The sequence below is a fragment of the Eptatretus burgeri genome, chromosome 2 (assembly GCF_056783735.1).
Source record: "Eptatretus burgeri isolate ZD-2024b chromosome 2, Ebu_testis_v1, whole genome shotgun sequence".
Classification (NCBI taxonomy): Eukaryota; Metazoa; Chordata; class Myxini; order Myxiniformes; family Myxinidae; genus Eptatretus; species Eptatretus burgeri.
This window is the reverse complement of record NC_140962.1, coordinates 69,392,674-69,397,673: the sequence shown is the minus strand read 5'-3', so window position 1 is coordinate 69,397,673 and position 5,000 is coordinate 69,392,674. Positions and strand designations below refer to the sequence as shown.

The window sequence follows — 5,000 nt, the reverse complement described above, 5'->3', positions numbered from 1 at the left end:
ATGTGCGAGAAGTCTAAATGTGACGAATGTTGGCTGCAATACGCAGCCGAAGCCGAGTGCTAATAAGTCGGGGATGACCCCGGCCCGTCCTGGCAACAGCTTGCTTCGCCCTGCTCACCTCGTTCGGTTGATCCGCCCCCTCTGCTTGGTTGCACTCGGCTTAGCGAGAAACTCGGCTCGGAAGGTGGATGAAGGAAGAGATCCTGGATGACTGACTCACTGAACCTGATCTATTTATTTTATAGAGCCTGAGCGAGGGAAACGCCAAAAAGTGGATCAAACGACCCTGTAGGCATTTCCGAGCAGTCTCATTGGTGCAGAGCAGTTACCCCTCACCATAGCCACACCCTGCCAGGCTCCAGAGCCGAAAATGACTTCATTTGCTTCTCGGCAGGGCCATGCAACAGAGCTCTGCAATTAGCATTGGCCGAGGGTTTTCGTGAGCGCTCTCCAGCCCTGAACATGCGCTGGACTCCGTTTGAACGTGGATATTTAGGGAAACACCGGAGCTTCCCGCATGTCTTTGAATGAACCGCAATGCAAGTTTGAACTTCGAGTTACATGCTGAAACACCCTGACTTGCAATGTTCTTCATTCCTCCGGCTCCCTCAGAGATAGTGGTGAGCGTCCAGGGGGCTGGTGGCAGCTGTGGCAGTTATAGTGAGGTGAGAGAAGCGCTGTGGTGTCTGCGGTAAAAGCTTGAAATGTTTGGAGTGGTCGAGGTGATTGTGGTGATGAGGTTTGTGGAAGAAATAAAATTAATTATATTCATTTATTCTCAATTTTGCTATTACTGTTTTTCACTGGATAGAATACCAGCTGGAGTACCCGGCATTGCCCGGGGGGAAATACTAGGAACAAGAAAGGGGTAAATTGTGGTGCTGAATATATATCACATTTATATATCACATTTAATTTGGACACATTTCACATTTCTTTGTCGTTGTCAGCGGTCGTCATCAGTGCTCCAGTGCCTCGGGGATAGACCACATTGCATGTCTGATTGTTGGGTGCCAGGATGCTGAGCTTCACTGCGCTGCCGGTCCGAGAGGCAGCCAAATACAGCTGGCGGTGGAAGAAGCACGGAACAGAGAAGTCGACACCGATTGCCTTGTACGTCTGACGGTGGGAGAAGCACGGAACAGAGAAGTCGACACCGATTGCCTTGTACGTCTGACCTAGAGCCTTGTCGATCGTCATTGCAAAGCATGACTTGCAGGGAAACTGGAATCGGCAAAACTGGAAGGGTAGCTCGGAGTCGGACGGAATGAGTGGGATTCTCAGCAGAAGGATGACTTATCCTTTGTATGGTCCACAGGAGATGGTGGCCTCAATGACACTGGCATGCAGGTGGGTTATGATGCATCGTGTGCTATTGGTGGTCTTGGGTGGCTCCATGTTTCGCAGGATCATGATGGGCACACCGAGTTTCAGCTTGAAGAGGTGTGGTGGCATTCCTGACAGCTCGAGATAATTGATCAGCTCAACAGGGTAAGTGACTGCCTCCTCGTCGCAGATGGCACTGTCCACAGACTTGTAGATCCTCTCATCGCTGGGGAACTCTCCCATTAGTCAGTTGTTGAGCTGGTTGACATTGGTGTTCAGCGGAGAGAGAATTGCACGCTCAGCCAGCCACTCCGACCTGACTCCATTTGTGGTCAAGCAAGGGTAGACTTCAGCCTTGAGCTCTTCCAGTGTGGAGACAACCTTGCCCAGTCCAGGAGGAATTGCGATTATGTCTGGTTCAGCCGCAAATGGGATCTGTCCATTGCCAATTTCCAGGAGCAGCTTGGAGAAGTTGGTGGCTCCTTCATCGCCAGACAGGTGAGTTTGCATGTTGGTGGTCAGGTGCTTGACAGTCACAAGGTGCCATAGGTGAGACGTCTTCAGGCTGACGTTGACAATGTTGGATCTGGTGCATCTCTTGACCACTGGAAGGATCTTCCGGAAGTCTCCGCAGAACAGTGTGCGGATGCCTCCCATGGGTTGCTGGACTCCTGTGATGTCCTGCAGTATGTGGTCTACAGCTTCATAGGCTGACTTGAGTCATCGGGGCCTCATCCACAATGATGGCAGCAGCATCCTTGTTGACCTTGGCCAATGCTGTTCCACGCTTGATGCTGCGTGTTGGCTGCTCTTTGAGGTGCGTGTCGAGTGGGATCTTGAAGGTGCTGTGCAGCGTTCATCCTCCCTGGAGCAGTATTGCGGTATTTCCACTGGACGCAGTAGCAAGAGCAATCTTTCCTCCTGAGCTTATCTTTTTCAGTATCGTGTTAATGACAAAGCTCTTGCCTGTGCCTCCCGGTGCACTGAGGAAGATGATGTTGCTGCTCCTGTTGCCTTTGATGATGCTACCTTGCTGCACCAGTTCAAGGACTGCATTGTAGACCTGACGCTGGTCATCTGTCAGGTGCTGTTGGAGGTCATCAGCCTGGACAGCCAACTGCTCTTGGTTGTAGTCCACTTCCCTGAAGTATTCTCTCGAAAGCCTATCTTCTGTGCCCCTCTCTGGTGTAGGTAGGTCATACGAACTGAGATGATGGCCGCCCATCATGATCACCTTGTCGACGAGGGAGCAAAGTGCAAGGTTGTAGACCTCCTCGTTGTAGTCAGCATCAGGATTGCCAACATTGTGATGGTGCTGGAACAGGTAGTGTTCAGAGAGGAGGTCACGGAACTGATCCCAGAGTGTGCGTGGATTGCGAGGGAAACAGGTGGTGAGGATGACTGCTATGAGACTCCTGAGGTTTGGTGCAGACTGGCTGATGCCTGCCTCCTCCATGGCAAGGTGGAGGTGGTGGTCATTTTCCAGGAGTCCCCTTGCGAGACAGGCTTCACGGAAGGACAATTCCTAGCCATCCACGGTTCTCGAAGCAGTGAAGGAGGAGGGGCCACAGACTTCAGTCAGGAAAAGTCGAACGTAGTTACAGCCACCCTGCCTCGGACTGATGCTGTCAATGCGGCCAATTGCCGGAGCCTTCCAGATTGCATGTGGACCTTCGACCATCTCTCCACGCTTGTGGCAGGCCCACTTCTTGCCCCACGTGTAGTACTCGGGCACCTAGTGGTATTTTTAGCGTCTTGGCAAAATCATCATGACTGTAGAGGTGGAAGAAGGCAGTCACCGCAGTGGCTGGCGATGGTCGCTGTACCCTCTCGACGGCATTGTCCACATTGAAGTAGACTCGCTGGCCATTATCGAGGTGGACGGCTAGGCTAATGACTGGAGGGAAATGCTCGGAAATTGGGTGCTCCAGGATCCTCCAGACTGCCTCGCTGCTGCCTACGTAGGGTGCATTCTGGAACTGAGCTACCTCATCCACTTGACGGTTTATGGCCTCCTCATTGGCTCGCTGCAGTTCAAACACTCCCCTGGGTGACATACTTTGTGATATACTTGATGCTGTTGATGCTGGAGCAGATCTCAACATTGATGTGGTAATTGAATTGGCCGAGGAGGAACGGGTTGGAGGGTACCACCAACTGGTTGATGACTACCTGTACGACCCGTTTTCCCTGCTGGCACCTCTTTATCTCACCGGTGTGACCACCATCTTCTGGCTTGAGAAGGCGATACTTGGGGTAGTTGTCATTTCCTTGCTCAGTGCTCTGCAGGAATGGCTTTGGGAAATCCTTTGAGCATTTGCGGTCATTCATGCAAGGGCTGTTCTGGTTGAGGTTTCCGCATGGACCGTGGATCATGTGTGCCATGACCATCTTGTGCAGCTCTGCATCTTGCTCCTTGTCGGGAATTTCAGCACTGATGACCAGGTCAATGTCTTCGGGCTTGACCTTGTCCTCTGGAGCGACCCACAGGAGGATGTGGGCATGAGGAAGACCACGCTTCTGGTACTCAATGGTGTCCAGGAAGGCTCTCATCTTCCCAAAAGCTCCCTTCTTTAGTAGCTCCATGAGCTTCTTGTTCTTTTGGCGAAAGACACGGGCAATGATGTCTGGGCGATCGTGAGGCTCTTGTCCTGGCAGGAGGTTTTCCTGGACCTCGGTCCATTTGGGATTCGTGGTCATCGTGATGAAGAAGTCAGGCCTTCCCATGCGATGCACATTGGCCATGGCATCACTGTTTCTCATGCATCCACCTCGGCCCACCGGTGTATGTTGCTGGAAGGATCACCCTTTGTCAAACATTGCGAGGGTCACCATCGCTGGCCATGAGGCTGTCACGGAGTTTGTTGTAGTTATCAGCAAGCAAGTTCTTTTGCTCCCGGCAGATAAAGCCCAGTCACTCTGTCTCGATCTTGCAGTCGACATCGACCAGAAACTGCAGAAGGAATCGTCATGTGTGGTTGCTCTCTCTCTCTCTCTCTCACCATGATGTGGTAGCTGTAGTACCGCAGCTGTGTGAGTTTTCGTCCATCTTGTCCATTAGCAGTCTTGGCCACCAGATGGATGCTGTAGCCATCTGTTCCATATGGGAACACTATGGGATACTGGAGTGCATCATAAGATGCTTGCAGCTCACTGATCCTTTTAAGTGCCCCATCGCAAAGTCTGAGGACAATGTCTCTGGGTTCTGTTGGTTCATTGTCCATTAGGATGGCAACTTCTGGTGCAGACTGGGTGTTGTAGCGGCGTGTGTGCTCCCCTTGCGGTCGCTTGTTCTCTCTGATGATGATCTGGTGCTCTTCAGAGTTGCCTCCTTCTGCAAGTACATCTCTTGCAGTCTTGAGCTCATGGACCAGATGGTTATTCTCGTGAAACCACTTTGTGAGCATCTCAAGGATGTGTAGTTTGAGGCCGCTGTGGTTCCTGGCAGCCAGCTCCTTAGCGTGTGAGTCCAGGAAGGAGACCTGTAGGAACTTTGGCTGGCCCTCTTCAGGCAGGAGCAAGCTGCCAATGCGGTGGAACACTTGACCTCGGATCCGGAAGCTCGGGTTCCAGCCCTGGACTTTAGCTTCCTTGTGCTCGAAGCTCGTCATTGAAAAGCTGCCATTATACGTCCGAATGTTGTCAAGGAAGTGCTTGCTGAGGGGACCTTCGCC

General features: G+C 52.0%; 1 protein-coding gene across 6 annotated transcripts in view; it reads right to left on the bottom strand.

Annotated features, from left to right (window-relative positions):
• MCM3AP (minichromosome maintenance complex component 3 associated protein) overlaps positions 1-5,000 on the bottom strand; it is a 140,971-nt gene that overhangs the window by 76,105 nt on the left and 59,866 nt on the right. The window lies entirely within an intron of this gene.